At 31.9% G+C, this 13,238-nt stretch overlaps 1 pseudogene; it reads left to right on the top strand.

Annotated features, from left to right (window-relative positions):
- Positions 1–13,238, top strand: part of LOC134694193 (uncharacterized) — a 39,139-nt pseudogene that overhangs the window by 12,110 nt on the left and 13,791 nt on the right.

Raw genomic sequence — 13,238 nt, 5'->3', positions numbered from 1 at the left:
GGGTTGCTGCCCCTGAATTGGTAATTTTGAAGAAATTTTGCTGTTTTTGGTTATTATCTTGAATATTATTATAGTTAGAGATAAACTGTAAACAGCAATAATGTTCAGCAAAGTAAGATCTACAAATAAGTCAACATGACCAAAATGGTCAGTTGACCCGTTTAGGAGTTATTGCCCTTTATAGTCAATTTTTAACCATTTTTCGTTAATTAAAGTAATCTTTTACAAAAATCTTCTCCTCTGAAACTACTTGGCCAAATTAATCCAAACTTGGCCACATTCATCTTTGGGGTATCTAGTTTAAAAAATGTGTGGGGTGACCTGGTCAACCAACCAAGATGGCCGCCACGGCTAAAAATAGAACAAAGGGGTAAAATGCAGTTTTTGGCTTATAACTCAAAAACCAAAGCATTTTGAGGAAATCTGACATGGGATAAAAATGTTTATCAGGTCAAGATCTATCTGCCTTAAAATTTTCAGATGAATCGGTCAATCGGTTGTTGGGTTGCTGCCCCTGAATTGGTAATTTTGAGGAAATTTTGCTGTTTTTTGTTATTATCTTGAATATTATTATAGATAGAGATAAACTGTAAACAGCAATAATGTTCAGCAAAGTAAGATCTACAAATAAGTCAACATGACCAAAATGGTCAGTTGACCCGTTTAGGAGTTATTGCCCTTTATAGTCAATTTTTAACCATTTTTCGTAAATTAAAGTAATCTTTTACAAAAATCTTCTCCTCTGAAACTACTTGGCCAAATTAATCCAAACTTGGCCACAATCATCTTTGGGGTATCTAGTTTAAAAAATGTGTGGCGTGACCTGGTCAACCAACCAAGATGGCCGCCACCGCTAAAAATAGAACATAGGGGTAAAATGCAGTTTTTGGCTTATAACTCAAAAACCAAAGCATTTTGAGGAAATCTGACATGGGATAAAAATGTTTATCAGGTCAAGATCTATCTGCCCTGAAATTTTCAGATGAATCGGTCAATTGGTTGTTGGGTTTCTGCCCCTGAATTGGTAATTTTGAGGAAATTTTGCTGTTTTTGGTTATTATCTTGAATATTATTATAGATAGAGATAAATTGTAAACAGCAATAATGTTCAGCAAAGTAAGATCTACAAATAAGTCAACATGACCAAAATGGTCAGTTGACCCCTTTAGGAGTTATTGCCCTTTATAGTCAATCTTTAACCATTTTTCATAAATCTAAGTATTCTTTTACAAAATCTCCACTGAAACTACTAGGCCACAATCATCTTTGGGGTATCTAGTTTGAAAAATGTGTCCTATGACCTGGCCATTCAACCAAGATGGCCGCCACGGCTGAAAATAGAACATAGGGGTAAAATGCAGTTTTTTGCTTATAACTATCAAACCAAAGCATCTAGAGCAAATCTGACAAGAAGTTAAATTGTTAATCAAGTCAATATCTATCTGCCCTGAATTTTGCAGATGAATTGGACAACTGGTTGTTGGGTTGCTGCCCTCCAATTGGTAATTTTTAAAGAAATTTTGCCGTTTTTGGTTATCTTGAATACTATTATAGATAGCGATAAACTGTAAACAGCAATAATGTTCAGCAAAGTAAGATCTACAAATAAGTCAACATGACCTAAATGGTCAATTGACCCCTTAAGGAGTTATTGCCCTTTATAGTCAATTTTTAACAATTTTCATTAATTTGGTAAATTTATGTAAATTTTTACCAAATATAGTTCTCTGTTACTAATGGGCAAAGTTCATGATAGATATAATTGTAAGAAGCAAAATCGTTCAGTAAAGTAAGAACTTCAAACACATCACCATCACCAAAATACAATTTTGTCATGAATCCATTTGTGTCCTTTGTTTAATATGCACATAGACCAAGGTGAGCGACACAGGCTCTTTAGAGCCTCTAGTTTTTGGATTTTGTGGTAACCAGGGAACCACAAGTCCAATGTTCAATAAATTTTGATCTATCCACAAAAAGTTGGTACCTAAGGCAAGAAAATAGATGAATCTACAGTAAGCTTTACTGTCAAAAATTTGAAAAATTGATTTGGTAGACAATTCTGAATGAAAGATAATGGATATCACTTTTAGTATCTCAAATGGATTGAAAAAATGTGCGATAAAAATACTTATACTGTACTCACAATTGATATCAAGTCAACAAAAAACAATCAAATTATTTGTCAGCAATACAATTACAAACAGACATATTTGGTAATATTTTGAGAAACAGGAGAAAAGATAGGAGAATTTTAGGTTTTTTACCCCACAAATTGAAATCTGACCTCTCTGTGTATGTCATTTGTACTCTAATTAACTATAATTTAAAACATTTTTTGACACAGGACAATGGTTATATATTATGTATTTCAATGTTGACATCATTTAATTATAGATTATCGTTGATTATCTCAACAAGATTGATTTTCTTGCTTGAGCCGGGACGGCGAGAAAAGCAATTGAGTTGAGATGACCAATAATAATCTGTTTATCGCTATTTTACCTCTGATGATGTTGTCAATTTCAATGTCAATTTCGTTAGCAACGCCACGTGACTTCCTTAGATTCTAGCGATAATTTTTCCATCTCAAGCGAGAAAAATGATATGAAATTTATCACATAAAAAGACCAAAGGAAAAATGCAGAAAATAGCGATAATATTTTTTATTAGATTCGTATATAAAATTATATATAATTTGACTTGTCTTTCCTATGCAGATTGTTTGTCATCAACAGCAACGACCAAGTTATCAGCAATACTGGTAATATTTTACTTTTTTTTTAAATAGGTTATTTTCTAGGGTTGAAGTTTTTTTCATCTTGGGTGTATGTTATAAGTTTGATTTTCTTTAGTTTAGGTACAACTTCTGTGAAAATGGTTTATATGATTATGTTTAACAATTATTTTTCTGAACATATGCCAATTTCTATCATAATATCTGCATTATTTAAACCTGAAATATCTTAATATAAAAAAATGATATTAGTTGACATTTTGTCAATGAGATATCTACCTAATTTTACTGAAAGCAAAAAAAAAGAAAACTTTAAACAAATCTTACTTGATGGAAATACTACAGGATTCATTATTCATGGGATATTTTTGGTAGGTAAAGGTCAGAGGTGAATCTAATGTTGAAGTTTTCTATAACCTTGTATACATACCAAATTTGGTAATAAAGTTCAAATATCCATGAAAATACATTTTTCACCATGTACAAACAGTGATATCAAAGAGAATACAAGAATCCACAGTATTTGAAACTTTTTAATTTCAGACTGATTTGGTTAATGTTGCATCAGTAGATTGTCATAAAGACGAACAATTCTGTGAAAAACTTGGAATAGAACATGGAACATACTATTATCCTACTGCAGAAGTTGCGAAAGACGAAGGCAAGGTAAGGATAAATTATTAAAAAAAAACTAGTGGTCTAGAAAAGAAATAGATTTAAAGAACCTTTCAGCTTTTACAGATTGTATATTGATATGAATCTGTTTATACTTGATTATAATAGAGTGACCTATAGTTTTTGCATTCTTTTTTTTCAATGTGATTGTTAAACAATGGACACAAATAGCCCAAAGTGGTACTGAAAAAAGTGGTGTTAAAACAGCAACAATAAATCAATCATCATGTGTAATTATTTAAATTGAGCCAGATGTATGATTTTAGAAAAACTTATTTGAGGACTTTATATTTCAGAAAATATCCAGTTTAAATGCTCAAGAAATTGCTCACCAAGTATTGTCATGGTTACCTGATGTTGATAACCTGGATTCAAAAACTTTAAAGGTATGGTATAATTCACAAAATGTTACTTTACTTCACAAAATAAAAGGACTCAATCAAGGCTTCCAAAACGGTCATATATTCCGAACATTTGTATAATGTCCGGTAAATGTCTGGCTTAAGAGACGGTAATTTTAACATAATTCACATAATTCACGATCTATTTGACTCAACCTTTTGCCTTTAACAACCACACATTTCCAGTCATAAAAGTGACATGATGATTAATTGCTATCAAAACAACCCCTACTTCAATACTTTCTGATTTTAATCAAGGCTAATTTTGGAAGCCCTGGAACGGTTAAAATAAATCTAACAAAAATGGTAATATTTTTTTTGGAATTTTTTAATAATGACTTTGATTATCAAGTACAAATGATGTAAAAATATACAAGGGTATACAAAATAAAAACAATACTTCTGACTGAAAATCAGGAATCACACTCTAGACCCAACCACACCATGAAAGCTCAAAATTAAATATTCAATAGCTGGATGCTCTAAAACATTTCACAAGTCATACAACCACAAGGAATTTTTTCAATTGTTTTTGTAAAAATTGTTGTACATTTTATGAAATATTTTATTAGATATTAAGTTAATTATATTGATAAGGATAAAATTTGGTTAAACATATAAGATGAAATGATGTGTTTTTTCATATTCCATATTTTATCAGTTGCTAAATTGTTACTTGGGGAAAACATAATGGAAAGTGATGTCTTGTATGTCCTTCCAAACTTGTTTAATGAAAATCTACACGATTAAAATGATGTTTTGTAGATTATTTGCTATTCCATTGTATTTCATGCAATTTTTGTGTCAGGGATATCGGACATATATACCTTCTTTATCTTTACAAGTGTAAGATTGATAGAAATGTCTTTTCTTTTTTACAGAAAATTATAAACAGACTGAAAACTGGTCAACATCGTACATGATTGATTCATTTTGTGGAAGGAGATGACAGTCAGGATATAGAATTCAGAAAACTACCAGCCATGCTGGAAGGTATTAAGGTACCATCTAAGGGAAACAACTCTTGAATACAAGTTTAATATCACAAAACACTGTTAGAATTAGATTATCCTTGAAATAATCTTCCAAATTTCTTAATAGCTATTTCATAGAATAACTTACAGAAAAAACAGAAAAAAACTTGTCACATGTCAACAAATTCCTTCACTTCAGACCCAACTACTATGGAATTGAAAAACAAAGGATTTGGAACATCCATCTATGACAAAAAAACAGTTCATGTGCAACAACGAAAAAACACACAAAAAGAAAAGGAACAGCACTGTTATTGCTGTACATCATCTCAAAGTAGAAGTGAGGCCTTCAACATAGAGCAAAAAAAAAAAAACTTTAATAACATCACAAAACAGTGTTGAAATGAGTTTAACTTGAAAATAGTTGTCAGATTTTTCTTTGTAGACTTTTATAACAAAATAGATTAGTTAATTTATTCTTTCACTTAAAAGGAAGATTTTATGAATATTGTGTATGGTTCCAGGCTGTAGGAACAATGTTATTTTGAAAACAAAACTGAAGGAAAGTCAGGGTCTATAATTTTATATATGTGCTCAATTCTAGCATCTCATGGTCCCAATTGCCACCCTCAAAATTGTGATTGTATGTTAGAGCAATCTATGACTAGGGTTCCCTGTGTACCCTCATTTTTCTAAAACTAAAGTGTTTAAGACTTACTCCTTGACTATTATTAAATCCACAGTAATATGGAAACAGTTTTGATATAATAATGCATTACAAGATTTTAAAACATTTTGCTATTGCTATCAGTGAAGATTGAGAAAGCAACCTTTTGTCTCATTGGCAATAATACCATTTGTTTTTATTTCTACATCTAAAAAAGGTCATACATGTAAATGGAGGAAGCTTTTCTGTAAATAAAACTCAGTTACAGATTTACAAGAGGACATTTGAAAATGCTGCTGAACCTGAACTTAATGATATAACTTTGGTACATGATGAACAAAAACAAATATTTTAGATTTTATAATTTTCAATGTTGCAAAGTATGTCAATGAATGATAAATATTTCAGATTGGAAGAGTAGACTGCAAGAAATTGAGATCAGAATGCAATGAGCTGCATGTTATGAAGTTCCCATCCTTTGTTGTATACAAGCAAACTGGTGGTTTTGAGCTGCATTATGGTATGATTAACTTTATGTTTTGAGAAGTTCCCTTCCTTTGTTGTTTACAAGCAGACTGGTGGTTTTGAGCTGTATTATGGTATGTTATACTTTATGTTTTGAGAAGTTCCCTTCCTTTGTTGTTTACAAGCAGACTGGTGGTTTTGAGCTCTATTATGGTATGTTATACTTTATGTTTTGAGAAGTTCCCTTCCTTTGTTGTTTACAAGCAGACTGGTGGTTTTGAGCTGTATTATGGTATGTTATACTTTATGTTTTGAGAAGTTCCCTTCCTTTGTTGTTTCAAGCAGACTGGTGGTTTTGAGCTGTATTATGGTATGATTAACTTTATGTTTTGAGAAGTTCACTTCCTTTGTTGTTTACAAGCAAACTGGTGGTTTTGAGCTGTATTATGGTATGATTAACTTATGTTTTGAGAAGTTTCCATCCTTTGTTGTTTACAAGCAGACTGGTGGTTTTGAGCTGTACTATGGTATGATTAACTTTATGTTTTTAGAAGTTCCCATCCTTTGTTGTTTACAAGCAAAATGGTGGTTTTGGAGCTGTATTATGGTACGTAAAACTTTATGTTTACCGAAGTTTTTATCAGTAAACATTCCATTTTAGAAATATTGCAGTTTACAGTACTAGAAGTTGCACTTTGAAAATACAGCTGTTTCGCAAACTACTCCGCTTTTGGTAGATATATAATATTCATAGATAATGTGATTTGTTGACATACTGGTCCCGAGATATGATCTCTATGTCATAGAGACATAACTGTTACCAGTATAAAAACATACTATTGCGTTGAAATATGAAGTAGGCAAACAAATTTTAGGTACGGGTAGTATAGAATTTTAGTAAAAGTTTAGACTCTGACAAACAAGTTCAGGTCTTTTTAAATAAAAATGTTGATAATATGCTGCACAGCCCTATGTTTTGACCTTTGAATAAAATAGCAGTGCATATCAACTTTCCATTCTAGGATATAATTTTTCACAAAACTTCACAGTAAAAGTGTCACAGTTTTAGTGGCAAAGGGAAATTGCATTGTCTTTATTTACAGAATTGCAACCTAGATAAGCTGTTCTCTATGTTGTATCTTGATTCAGTTATATCTGTGCATTAAATAATTGCCAAATATAGAAATATAAACCTTAGTGAAATTTAGTTCCATATAAACAAGTATGTTTTTGAACTGTTTTTCTCTTTTAAAAACATACTGTCAGTTTATGTTAGTTTATATATCAGTATTTAAATTTTAAGCTAAAGGGGAGTAACTCAAACTTCCTTGATTTGAGTGTTACAATTTCATAAAAATGAATTCGTTTTCATTATTAGCATGGTAACTAGGGTTATACACAATAAAAATTCTGGTCACTTTCAAATGAATTTCATATTTTGTTGCCAGTTGCCAATCATATGTATCTTAAAATTTCAAGATCTTATAAATAGCACAACTCATCTGAACTAGACAAACAGTGCAAATTTATTCCATTAATTATTAAATGTCTAGAATCTCCTTGGTAACCACTTAATGTCTCTACTTTACATTTGTACTTACGTTTTATATTATGTGTGTTAATTTATTTGGATGTGTCTCTTTACCATTGTACTTTGGTTTACGATAATAAAGATATAGCACAAAAATGTCAGTATTCACCGCAGAAACTAACAAAACCTTTAAATAAACTTATTAAGAAGGGATATAGTTACGATACTGTTGTCAGGTCATTAAAGATTGCATATTTTGGCGTTAATATTCATTCACTTATAGGGTCTTTGCATCGGAACTAAACACATTTATTCAAAAACCAGTTGTTGGCATGACACGGGTTATGTTCTTCTCATATATGTTATGATGGTATGATACTAAACCCCTAACGGGAAGGATTGCGCCTGATATTCATATGATGAAATCATAATCTTTCAATCAGTTAAATTGAAGTCTGGAGCTGGCATGTCAGTTATCTGCTAGTAGTCTGTTGTTATTTATGTATAATTGTCATTTTGTTTATTTTCTTTGGTTACATCTTCTGACATCAGACTCGGACTTCTCTTGAATTGAATTTTAAATGTACGTCTTGTTATGCGTTTACTTTTCTACATTGGCTAGAGGTATAGGAGGAGGGTTGAGATCTCATAAACATGTTTAACCCCGCCGCATTTTTGCGCCTGTCCCAAGTCAGGAGCCTCTGGTCTTTGTTAGTCTTGTATTATTTTAATTTTAGTTTCTTGTGTACAATTTGGAAATTAGTATGGCGTTCATTATCACTGAACCAGTATATATTTGTTTAGGGGCCAGCTGAAGGACGCCTCCGGGTGCGGGAATTTCTCGTTACATTGAAGACCTGTTGGTGACCTTCTGCTGTTGTTTTTTCTTTGGTCGGGTTGTTGTCTCTGATACATTCCCCATTTCCATTCTCAATTTTATATGTACCATTGAACTTTGGTTTATGAGAATAAAGATATATATGTACCATTGTACTTTGGTTTCTGAGAATAAAGATATATATATTTGTCAACTGATTAAAAAAAATCCACTGTTATGGAATGCTAAAAATACACACAATTCTTTATTTAAGATTCTGAATGACTATTTTATTTAATTGATTGTACACAAAAATGAAAATAACATTCAAAAACATGTAATAGTCATTGTTTAAAGTTATGTTTACCACTTATAATCTTGTAGTTTATTACAATCTCATTGTGTTTATGTAATCGATTCTGTAGTAAGAATGCTCCAGTTTTAGAAAAGGAAAGGCAGAAAAATTAAATCATTAATTTAAGTGAAAACTAGAATTGTAAGTATAGAAAACAAATTAAAAGGTATATTTTACATGACTGGTAGTGCCTGAAACGCTTGCAATATGTGCACTGCAGTGTCTATTAATCCAAGATTGTAAATTAATTTGTTTCATATTTAAAAATGGCGGCTTCGAATGTTTGCTTTTTTTCATCAAAACAAAAGCTGTGGACACCATTGTGTGTCCGGTCATGAATATGTAAATTATTGATTGTTTTTAATAGATTATCCAGTGGCATTTACTGTTATACAAGTTGCTATATATTACCGTCCTTCTTTACAAAATTAGGCTGTGTTTGAAGAGGATATATCTATGGAAATTTGTGTAAGCAATTTTTTTCAGTAAAAATCAATGCTATCTTCCTTATATTTCCATACATACACAAATTATCACAACAAATACAAACTTTATAACATTTACAAAATATACAGAGGTGATTAATTGGGTTTTTTTACAAAAAATTGTGTAAATTTAACTGATAAGTCTTTTTATAATTTATGTTCAGTTGATCAACACATATTGTTCATTGAATTTTTTTACTTCAAATGTAAATTGTTGTCCCTGCACATCACCAATATCCTATTTGTTGTTGTTATTGTTTAACAGTTAATATAAAAAAAATGTATTTATAGATCACTTTTTCATAGTTTAATAATACACTCTTCATTATGCCTAAAAAACAAGGTTAGGTGCCTGTATGTTGATACAATATGTTATATTCCCATGATAATGGTATTTTTGCATTTTGATATATATTAAACATGTATATAGAGGACAATGGAGTAGGTGTACGTGGGTTCAATTCCCACCCTAGGCTTTCATTTTAATAGGCTGGTGCAAAGTGGGCAGATAAGCCTAGTGGCCCCGCGTCTACTCTGTTGTTCCTATGTCTCAAAATTCAGCTCTCCCTGGCTAAGACTCTAACTTCTTTTTAGTCTAGAGACGCCCCTCTAGGGATAAGTAAGGCTAAGTCCTGTCTTCAGGTGTCTGTCTACATTTTTTCTTTTTTGTCTTGTCTGAGACAACCCTGTTAACCAACCAACCCCGCACCTCTTGTTTATCTGGGCTGCCTGAAAATGATGTATGGGTTTTGCTCATTGTTGAAGGCTGTACAATGACCTATCATTTGATCTGGTGGATAGTTGTCTCGTTTGGCAATCATACCACATCTCCTTATTTGAATTAGATGACCGACAAAAACTACACGAACTGTTTGAATTTTGATGTTTGTAAATATCATGAAATAAAATGTAATACTAAATGAAATGTATGACTTCATGGAGAGTAGTAGATCATTGTCTGCAATAATTTTTGCATTGCCAATCAGGGATTTAAATTTATTTATGGCAACGAAAATTTTGGTTGTATAAGGGTGTCACAATGTTTGTCATTGTCCACCAGTCAGGGGTACTAAATGTACAAGTTATTTTTATTTACTTGAATGAGTAAATATTATGTACATATATAAGTAAATTTGTAAGATACTAATACAAGTGTATTTGTTCATACTTGTATAGGTAACTTATTTTATTGTCTTAGTTATGTCCCTTAGACATTCAGATTCAGATACGAGTAAAAAAGTCATACTATCTTCTTTTCTTGAATTTATCAAGACTTCTTTGCTCTTATAGAATTTTTAATTGTCTGTCCTTTGCAGATGTCTTTACTTATCATTCATGGACAATGAAAATCTCATTTGTTTGTTATCTTCGGAACATTTCTCATTTTCAAGCCCACAAGGGGCAATTTTTGAAGTCCTTGCACAATTAGTTTCTTTGTTGAATTAATGAGACATGTGAGATGAGACATTGAACTCTAATAAAAAATTAGGAACTAACCAGAGAAAATTGTTAAAGACATGTTTTTACATCTCAAAACTGGAGAATTTTCGGGGATTTTAAGTTTTTGTGTTTTGGTCTGTTTTTCTTAAACCATAATTATATTAAGCAATAGGTCAACTGTATTTGGTGTATGGAATGCTTGTAAGGTATATATATCTGTCTGGAAAGTATCATATGACCTTGACCTCATTTTCATGGTTCATTGGTCAATGTTAATATTTCTGTAATAGTTATCCCATGAGGATGCGGTGTGTCAGTGTCAGATCACCCCGATGGCCGGAGGCCAGAGGGTGATCTGACACTGACACACCAAGTCTGAATGGGATAACTATTTTACATCCCAGCGGTTTTAGATTAGACGAAAAAACATCAATTTATAAAATCTAGTTTAGAACGCCACACAACCATTATAACATACTTTATACATTACTATATAATATATACCCTTTATGACCCATGGACAAGATGTTTATTTTTGAAACCATGTCAACTCACCCCACTGGCCAATCGGCCTACACTAAATAGCCACTTTTTTCATGGTTCATTGGTCAATATAAAGTTTTCATGGTTTGGTCTGTTTCTTGTATACTGAAAGCAATGGGTTAACTTTCTTCAGTGCATGGAATGATTTGTAAGGTGTACATATATTTCTGGGTTGGTTTATCTGACCATGACCTCATTTTTGGGATCATGATAAAATAATGTGATACTTGAAGTGAAACTTTATATATAGAACTATCAGCATTAAATCAATGGTCAGTAAAGCAGGCGAGACATTTCAGCGTGTGCACTCTTGTTTTAATTGAGTGTTTATTTTCCCATGTTTTAGGGGGATGACATGCTTTTTGGGAAATGGGATAAAGGGGTAAAACAAGTTGGATATAAATAGGGGTAAAAGGAAGTGGGGATGTGAGATATAGGGGTGAAAAAGTGGGATCTGGGGAAAAGAAGGAAATAGAAGTTGAAGTAGGATTTTTTTTTAAAGCGGGATTTGTGAAATGAGTTTTGACTTACATTTATTATACAGCTTGAATCAAAATTACAAGAGACTATAGTTTAAGCATTTTTGATTCGATAAGCTTATAATTATTCTTGTTCTTATTCAAACTACTACTGGTAAAACCAGATGACATGTAGATAAGTATTGTGTTTCGACACTGTTGTTTTTAGAAAATCATAATGAAAATCCCTTTGTATTTTATAGCAATGTGTCATATCAATCCAAGTCTCTTGGCAATATAATTTATAAAGAATTAATTTACTTCTGATTACAATAACAAAATCTACAATTGAACTAAAAAAATGTAGTTTAAGTATTTTCTCTTTTTTAAGAGGAAATGCATTACAGATGGATGAAAACTTCAGCTTCTGCACATAACTTTTGAACCGTTGAACTTGATTTGCAGATGCATTATTGTCTGACGGTGTGTCATATACCAAAGTCAGGCCACTCTGACCTTGACTTCGACCTTTCTCCCCTATTAATGTAAATGTTGGTGCAATTCATGTCCAGTTAATAACTTATGTTCTGTAAAACTAAGGTTAAACAAACTTGAGAAACATTGGTGGCCTTGTGCTGTTTTCTGCTCTTTGTTGGGTTGTTGTCTCTTTAATACACTCCCCGTTTCCATTCTCAATTTTATTGGTATGCAATTTCATCTTGTGCTAGGGTGTGTCTTATTTCAAAGGCAGGTCACTCTGAGCTTGTCTCTGACCTTTACCCATATGATAGTAAAAGTTTGTTTGATTTGTGTCCTACACATATTACACAACTTTTGTACTGTAGAATTAAGGTTGACCAAAGTTTGTACGCAGATGCATCTTGGGATGAGGTGTGTCATATATCACAGTCTGGTCATTCTGACAATGACTTTGACCTTTGACTCCTATGATACTTAAACGTTGTCTCGTTAGTTTTAATTGCATAAATTTGGTATAATAGCACTTATGATTGTCCAAAATATGTATACAGAAGAATCATGGCATTGATTTTGACCTTTTACCCATAGATAGCCACAAATTGTCTGAATCGTTTACGGTGCACAACCTTTGTACCGTAACACTTGATTTGACAAACTTTAATGCAAAATCATCATGGGATTGAAATGTGTAAAATACCAAAATCAGGTTTGTCTGACCTGGACCTTGACTGTTGAATTCTTATGTTGTTAGCCAAAAATCTATAACTGTCATTGTCTCAAAACTTGAGCTACCTAATTGCATGTATGAGTTGTATTAGTCTCGCTATGCAGAGCTATATTTTTTTTCCGTAAGCTAGTCATCATACATAGAAAAAAAAATTGGTATAAATGGTCTGGTCATCTTACTGTCAGCGCTCACCTTTAAAAAGCTAGAAAATATTTTGATCAAAGTTTATTAAACTTGTATTGAATACTTGTATCAAGTAAATAAAGCCCCATTTGATTCTGAAAGTGTTCCTTTTATCTTTCCAGAGCTATACGACTAACAGTTAAATTTAAGTAAATTTTTAACATGTCACACACTATCTCAAATATGCTCTTATCCACCTACTTGCATGTTTACAATATTTTTGGGATAGATAAAAAATTATTGTCAGCAAGCAAATTGTCTATACAGTATTGAATGAAAATGCAGTTGATAAGTTTGAAA

The sequence above is a fragment of the Mytilus trossulus genome, chromosome 13 (assembly GCF_036588685.1).
Source record: "Mytilus trossulus isolate FHL-02 chromosome 13, PNRI_Mtr1.1.1.hap1, whole genome shotgun sequence".
NCBI classification, from domain to species: Eukaryota; Metazoa; Mollusca; class Bivalvia; order Mytilida; family Mytilidae; genus Mytilus; species Mytilus trossulus.
Note: the sequence above shows the minus strand (reverse complement) of the source record. Positions and strands in the feature narration are given on the sequence as shown.